General features: G+C 40.5%; 1 pseudogene; it reads left to right on the top strand.

The window, feature by feature from the left end:
• Positions 1-770: 770 nt before the first annotated feature.
• The window catches only part of LOC119318501, an 85267-nt pseudogene continuing 77242 nt past the window's right edge, over positions 771-8795 (top strand).

Genomic DNA, 8795 nt, shown 5'->3' on the forward strand with positions numbered 1-8795 from the left:
TACTATCCTTGGCCCCCAAGTTTTGTATCTTATATAAACAGCCCTTTGAGGCCCTAATACTTCAATAATCTTCATTTTCGCGTTATTTGGCCTTTTTCTTGGCAAAATTCTTGCCTGATTTTTTTCTCCTATTAAAACCTAGCACTTTGGATAGCCGTTCGAAAAAAGGAAATAAACAACAATCTTCGGGTCATGAAGCAAAAGATAGAGTTTGTTTACTGAGGAAATAAGTTGGGTGGAAAATAGTGGGTCACCTTTGCAGAAAACATGAATGAAAAACTAGTAGATGTGTGTGTTTGTGCCTTCAGTTTTGTTATAACCAAGTAGTTTTTCTAGCTCTCCTCGAGTGAATTTTGTAGCTATAAGCCTTTAATTTTTTAACTCCTGTGTGATGTGCCGTCAGTCAAATCATGTCTCTCAACTGTCAGTTTTCTTGTTTGTGTGCTTTGTACCTAAATTTATGAAATCTGCCCTGCATGTTCAGTCCCCCTTATGTGCATGCATGAACATGAGCATTGCTCTTAGTTAATTAGTTTTTGCACGTACACCTATGCTGTGCATGAGCTATTTTGCTCAGGTACCAGCTGGTGTGCGTATCCGGCAGGCTCATACATCGCCCGTGCTGACGTGCACGTGGAGCACCCTACCGATTGAACTACCTCGCGTGGAGGGGCATCGTTATATAGCTGCTACTTATACAAGGCCGCAGTACAACTCACGCACCAAACCACCAACATAGCCGGACGCACGCACGCACAACGGTGCTATCCATGGCTGCCGCTGTCGCCGCCGACATTGCCGAGCTTGCGATCACCCCGCTTCCCCTCGACACGCGGTTCCGTCCATTCCATCTGAGGCAGTATGGTGGGTTCTGACTCCCGAAGGAGTTCCTCATGGCCATTCCGGCCATCCACTCGGTCTTCAAGCCGAGGCCCTCGGACGTCCTCCTTGCCAGCTTCCCAAAGTGTGGCACCACATGGCTCAAGGCCCTCGCCTTCGCCATGCGCAACCGAGCCGGGCACCCTCCATGCAGGGGCGGAGGCAGGGGGTGCGAGCAGGGGTGAGACACCCCCATCGCCTCGCCCCCCCTACGAGGTATCGTTACTTGGTTCTAGTACTGGTAGTTTATACGTATAGGTAACCTGTCGCAGACTTGCGGTTTTAATGAAAATGGTCGAGCATCGCAATTTTCTAGCCCAAAGCTCATAAAGCATCGAGTGACGCTGTACGTACACATCAGAAAAAAGGATTACGCGTTTCTAAAAAAAGGATTACGCGCAGCCGTGAGATCGAGATGTTTTAATTTCCTATCTTCCCGTAATTTCGTTTGTGGCTTCTAGGTCTGGTAGCTACGTATGCCCTTGCGCCGTCTCCTGTGGCGGCGCCGCCTATAGCACTCTCGCCTGTCGCTCCTTCCACCGTTGTGGCACAAGCACAACCTGGGTAGAAGGCACTCTCCAGGGCAATTGAATCCGAGAGAGAGAGAGAGAGAGAGAGAGAGAGAGAGAGAGAGAGAGAGAGAGAGAGAGAGAGAGAGAGAGAGAGAGAGAGAGAGAGAGTAGACACTGATTGTTTGCTTCATCGGCGTCATGCATGAACATGTTAATTTCAAGGAATCGAGGTATATCACTGCTATGTACTCCAGTTATCTTTCATTTTTGCGGGAATTCAGTAATCTATTTGAACCAGTACAATACCTTACAAGGAATGGATTAATTTATTCATTAGGTAAATCTGTAAGTTAGAAATCTAATTCCACTTGTTGTTTAGTGTCGCAAGAGTTGAATGATAAAAAGTCATTTTTCAAGCTCATTGCTTCTAGCTCAAATATTAATGAAAATGCAAACCCACTCACGGACCAACCAGTCATAGATGATAACTCTTACCGATGTTATTATCTATCAAACATATGTTGCCATATGTCCATATAATTTTTTTGTATTGTGTCTCGCCCCCCTCATGGCTAAATCCTGGCTCCGCCTATTAAACATCATTGTATGTCACGGTGTGTTTTGAACCGTGCTAGTTAGGATATGTGGCGTGTGTGTTGTAGTTAGCTTAGGTTAGGTTGTTGTGATGTAATGTTGGTAGTTAGCTTGGAGATCAATCCACACCTAACCGAACCCTAATCCCTTTTTAATCTCGCCACATATCTGGCTCCATATAAACACGCAGCGCGCCCCTGCCCAAGGCATGCGCTTCCAGCATCTTTCACATGGTATACAGAGCCTAGTTCTTCCATCACATCTAGGTCATGTCATCCTCCTCCTCCTACGCCATGGCCATGCCCTCGCTCGCCTCCCTCGGCCACACCATCACAGAAAAACTCACGCGCGACAACTTCCTGGTGAGGAAGATCCAGGTTCTTCCGCACGTCAGGGCTGCGGCGATGATGGGCTACCTTGACGGCTGGATCAAGGAACCCGCAGCTCTCATCGTCACCGAGAAGGAGACCAACGGGAAGAAGGAAACCATCGAGACGCCCAATCCAGAGTATGCGATCTGGGTCACCCAAGATCAACATGTTCTCACCTTTTTGCTTGCGTCTCTGCCCCGTGAAGTTCTGATGCAGGTGTCCAATCACACCACGGCCGCGGGCGTCTGGCAGGCCCTGGTCGAAAGCTTCTCCGCGCAGTCCAGAGCGCGCCAGATTCAGCTCCGATCGGCGATCGGCAACGCCTGCAAGGGCGACCTCTCTGCTTCTTCTTACTTAACGAAGATGAAGGGGCTAGCGGATGAGCTTGTGATACGTCTCCAACGTATCTATAATTTTTGGTTGCTCCATGCTATTATATTATCTATTTTGGATGTCAATGGGCTTTATTTTACACTTTTAGATCATTTTTGGGACTAACCTACTAAACGGAGGCCCAACCAACATTGTTGTTTTTTTTGCCTATTTTAGGGTTTCGCCGAAAAGGAATATCAAGTGGAGTTCAAAAGGAATGAAACCTTCGGAAATGTGATTTTCTCAACAAACAAGATCCAGGAGACTTGGAGTGGGCGTCAAGAAACAACGGAGGAAGCCACGAGGCAGGGGGCACGCCTACCCCTCTGGGTGCGCCCTCCACCCTCGTGGCCCCCTCGTTGCTCCATCGACGTACTTCCTCCTCCTATATATATCCACGTAACCCCCAAACATTCAGGAGCACCACGAAAACCTAATTCCACCGCCGCAACCTTCTGTACCCAAGAGATCCCATCTCGGGGCCTTTTCCGGAGCTCCGCCGGAGGGGGCATTGATCACAGAGGGCCTCTACATCAACTCCATGGCCTCTCTGGTGATGTGTGAGTAGTTTACTTCAGACCTACGGGTCCATAGTTATTAGCTAGATGGCTTTCTCTCTCTCTTTGGATCTCAATACAAAGTTCTCCTTGATCTTCTTGGAGATCTATTCGGTGTAATCTTCTTTTGCGGTGTGTTTGTCGAGATCCGATGAATTGTGGATTTATGATCAAGTTTATCTATGAACTATATTTGAATCTCCTCTAAATTCTTTTATGTATGATTGGTTTATCTTTGCAAGTCTCTTCGAACTATCAGTTTGGTTTGGCCTACTAGATTGATCTTTCTTGCAATGGGAGAAGTGCTTAACTTTGGGTTCAATCTTGCGGTGCTCGATCCCAGCGACAGAAAGGGAACCGACACGTATTGTATTGTTGCCATCGAGGATAAAAAGATGGAGTTTATATCATATTGCATGAGTTTACCCCTCTACATCATGTCATCTTCCTTAAAGCATTACTCTGTTCTTATGAACTTAATACTCTAGATGCATGCTGGATAGAGGTCGATGTGTGGAGTAATAGTAGTAGATGCAGAATCGTTTCGGTCTACTTGTCGCGGACGTGATGCCTATATACATGATCATACCTAGATATTCTCATAACTATGCTCAATTCTATCAATTGCTCGACAGTAATTCGTTTACCCATCATAATACTTATGCTCTTGAGAGAAGCCACTAGTGAAACCTATGGCCATCGGGTCTATCTTTCATCAAATTAATCTTCCAACACTTAGTTATTTCCTTTGCCGTTTATTTTACTATGCATCTTTATTTCTCTTTATCCTAAAAATACCAAAAACATTATCTTATCATATCTATCAGATCTCACTCTCGTAAGTGATCGTGAAGGGCTTGACAACCACTTTATCGCGTTGGTTGCGAGGTTCTTATTTGTTTTTGTAGGTGCGTGGGACTTGAGCATGATCTCCTACTGGATTGATACCTTGGTTCTCAAAAACCGAGGGAAATACTTACGCTACTTTGCTACATAACCCTTTCCTCTTCAAGGGAAAACCAACGTAGTGCTCAAGAGGTAGCAAGAAGGATTTCTGGCGCCGTTGCCGGGGAGATTCGCGCCAAGTCAAGTCAAGATTTGACTCCCAACAACGAGTCATTTCTGGTGCCATTACAAAGTCAAAGACATACCAAGTACCCATCACAAACTCTTATCCCTCGCATTACATTATTTGCCATTTGCTTCTCGTTTTCCTCTCCCCCACTTCACCCTTACCATTTTATTCGCCCTCTCTCTCTCTATGTTCCCCTTCTCTTTCCCTATTTGCCTCTTTTGCCCGTTTCTTGTTTGCTTGTGTGTTGGATTACTTGCTTGTCACGATGGCTCAAGATAATACTAAATTGTGTGACTTTGCCAATACCAACAACAATGATTTTCTTAGCACTCCGATTGCTCCTCTTACCAATGCTGAATCTTGTGAAATTAATGTTGCTTTGTTGAATCTTGTCATGAAAGATCAATTCGCCGACCTTCCTAGTGAAGATGCCGCTACCCATCTAAACAATTTTGTTGATTTGTGTGATATGCAAAAGAAGAAAGATGTGGATAATGATATTGTTAAACTTAAGCTATTTACGTTTTCGCTTAGAGATCGTGCTAAAGCTTGGTTTTCGTCTTTGCCTAAAAATAGTATTGATTCATGGAATAAGTGCAAAGATGCTTTTATCTCTAAGTATTTTCCTCCCGCTAAGATCATCTCTCTTAGAAACAATATTATGAATTTTAAGCAACTTGATCATGAATATGTTGCGCAATCTTGGGAAAGGATGAAATTAATGATACTTAATTGCCCTACACATGGTTTGAATCTTTGGATGATTATACAAAACTTTTATGTCGGATTGAATTTTGCTTCTAGAAATCTTTTAGATTCGGCCGCGGGAGGCACTTTTATGGAAATCACTTTAGGAGAAGCTACTAAACTCCTAGATAATATTATGGTTAATTATTCTCAATGGCACACCAAAATATCTACTAATAAAAAGTGCATGCAATTGAAGAGATTAATGTTTTGAGTGGAAAGATGGATGAACTTATGAAATTGTTTGCAAATAAGAGTGCTCCTACTGATCCTAATGATATGCCTTTGTCTACTTTGATTGAGAATAATAATGAATCTATGGATGTGAATTTTGTTGGTAGGAACAATTTTGGTAATAACACGTATAGAGGTAATTTTAATTCTAGGTCGTTTCCTAGTAATTCCTCTAATAATTATGGCAATTCCTACAACAATTCTTATGGAAATTTTAATAAGATGCCCTCTGATTTTGAATCTAATATTAAAGAATTTATTACTTCGCAAAAGAGTTTCAATGCTTTGATTGAAGAAAAACTGCTTAAGATTGATGAGTTGTCTAGGAATGTTGACAGAATTTGAAAATTAGATCTATTCCACCTAGGCATGATATCAATGAGTCTCTCAAAGCCATGAGAATTTCCATTGATGAGTGCAAAGAAAGAACCGCTAGGATGCGTGCTAAGAAAGATTGCTTTGTGAAAGCGTGTTCTTCTAGTTTTCATGATAATAAAGATGAAGATCTAAAAGTTATTAATGTGTCTCCTATTAAATCTTTGTTTTGCAATATGAATCTTGATAATGATGAGACTGAAGATGAACAACCTTACCTCAAAACTTTAAATCTTGATGCGTTCCAAAAATTCGGAGTTTTTAGATCTTGATGCAAAAGTTGTTAAAAGTGGGATTGAAGAGGTCAAAACTTTAAATATCAATGAATCCACTATCTTGGATTTCAAGGAATTTAATTATGATAATTACTCTTTGATAGATTGTATTTCCTTATTGCAATCCGTGTTAAAATTATCCTCATGCTTATAGTCAAAATAAAGCTTTTACTAAACATATCGTTGATGCTTTGATGCAATCTTATAAAGAAAAACTTGAGTTGGAAGTTTCTATCCCTAGAAAACTTTATGATGAGTGGGAACCTACAATAAAAATTAAAATTAAAGATCATGAGTGCTATGCTTTGTGTGATTTGGGTGCTAGTGTTTCCATGATTCCAAAAACTTTGTGTGATTTGCTAGGTTTCCGTGGTTTTGACGATTGTTCTTTAAACTTGCACCTTGCGGATTCCACTATTAAGAAACCTATGATAAGAATTAATGATGTTCTTATTGTTGCAAATAGGAACTATGTGCCCGTAGATTTCATTGTTCTTGATATAGATTGCAATCCTTCATGCCTATTATTCTTGGTAGACCTTTCCTTAGAACGATTAGTGCAATTATCGATATGAAGGAAGGGAATATTAAATTTCAATTTCCATTAAGGAAATGCATGGAACAATTCCCTAGAAATAAAATTAAATTACCATATGAATCTATTATGAGAGCCACTTATGGATTGCCTACCAAAGATGGCAATACCTAGATCTATCTTCGCTTTTATGCCTAGCTAGAGGCGTTAAACGATAGCGCTTATTCAGAGGTAACCCAATTTTATTTTTATTCCTTACTTTTTACTCCTGTTTAGTAATAAATAATTTATATAGCCTCTGTTTTGGTTGTGTTTTTTGTGTTTAATTAGTGTTTTAGCCAAGTAGAACCGTTGGGAAGACTTGGGGAAAGTCTTTTTGATCTTGCTGTAAAAAACAGAAACTTTAGCGCTCACGAGAATCGCTGCCATTTTTATTTGGAAGGTTCTATTTAGTTAATTCTTTTTGAAGATGATTAATAGATTAATTAATCACGTCTAGCAATTTATTTCATAGTTGTTGGGGTTCCATAAGTTGCATTAGCTACAGATTACTACAGACTGTTCTGTTTTTGACAGATTCTGTTTTTCGTGTGTTGTTTGCTTATTTTGATGAATCTATGGCTAGTAAAAGAGTTTATAAACCATAGATAAGTTGGAATAAAGTATGTTTAACACCAATATAAATAAATAATGAGTTCATTATAGTACCTTGAAGTGGTGTTTTGTTTTCTTTCGCTAACGGAGCTCACGAGATTTTCTATTTTGAGTTTTGTGTTGTGAAGTTTTCAAGTTTTGGGTAAGATTTGATGGATTATGGAACAAAGAGTGGCAAGAGCCTAAGCTTGGAGATGCCCATGGCACCCCAAGGTAAAATTCAAGGACACCAAAAATCCTAAGCTTGGGGATGCTCCGGAAGGCATCCCCTCTTTCGTGTTTGTCTATCAGTAACTTTACTTGGAGCTATATTTTTATTCACCACATGATATGTGTTTTGCTTGGAGCGTCTTATATGATTTGAGTCTTTGCTTTTTAGTTTACCACAATCATCCTTGCTGTACACACCTTTTGAGAGAGACTCACATGATTTGAAATTTATTAGAATACTCTATGTGCTTCATTTATATATTTTGAGCTATATAGTTTTTGCTCTAGTGCTTCACTTATATCTTTTAGAGCACGGTGGTGGTTTTGTTTTATAGAAATAATTGATCTCTCATGCTTCACTTATATTATTTTGAGAGTCCTTTAGAACAACATGGCAATAATAAAAACTTTCATAGAAGTGCATTGAATACTATGAGAAGTTTGATACTTGATAATTGTTTTAACATATGTCGATGATGATATTAGAGTCATGCTAGTTGAGTAGTTGTGAATTTGAGAAATACTTGTGTTGAAGTTTGTGATTCCCGTAGCATGCACGTATGGTGAACCGTTATGTGATGAAGTCGGAGCATGGTTTATTTATTGATTGTCTTCCTTATGAGTGGCGGTCGGGGACGAGCGATGGTTTTTTCCTACCAATCTATCCCCCTAGGAGCATGCGCGTAATACTTTGCTTTGATAACTTGTAGATTTTTGTAATAAGTATGTGAGTTCTTTACACTACTAGGAAAAGGGTTATAGATATGATTGACACTAATGGCGCACCAGGGAAGTAGTGCGCCACTACTATATACTAATGGCGCACCAGTTGGTGATGCGCCATTAGTATGGAAGACACTAATGGCGCACCAAAAAATAGGTGCGCCACTTGTGATATTTTTTTTTCATTTTTACATACATACTAATGGCGCAACCTAACGAAGTGCACCATTACTAGTTCTAACTAGTAATGGCGCACCAGACAGGGAGTGCGTCAGTACTGAATTTTATTTTATTCTTTTTTTGCAAAACTACTAATGGCGCACCGCCTCACAGTGCGCCATTACTAGTTTAAACTACTAATGGCGCACCCTGTAAAAATGCGCCATTAGTATATATATATATTTACTTTTCTGCAAAATTACTAATGGCGCACCATTGCATAGTGCGCCATTACTAGTTTAAACTAGTAATGGGCACTTTTTTTACTTTTTAATATCATGAATATTTTTAAATTTCATGGGCACTTTTTGAATTCATGAATATTTTTTCAAATTTGATGATATTTTTTCATATTTCATATGAAAAAATATTGAATATTCACGAGGACACTCGATCTCGATCCCCCTCCCTCTCGATAGATATCCCCCTCGCCAGATCCCCCTCGCCGCCGAGCATCCCCCCC

This window comes from Triticum dicoccoides, chromosome 6A, assembly GCF_002162155.2.
Source record: "Triticum dicoccoides isolate Atlit2015 ecotype Zavitan chromosome 6A, WEW_v2.0, whole genome shotgun sequence".
Taxonomy (NCBI): domain Eukaryota; kingdom Viridiplantae; phylum Streptophyta; class Magnoliopsida; order Poales; family Poaceae; genus Triticum; species Triticum dicoccoides.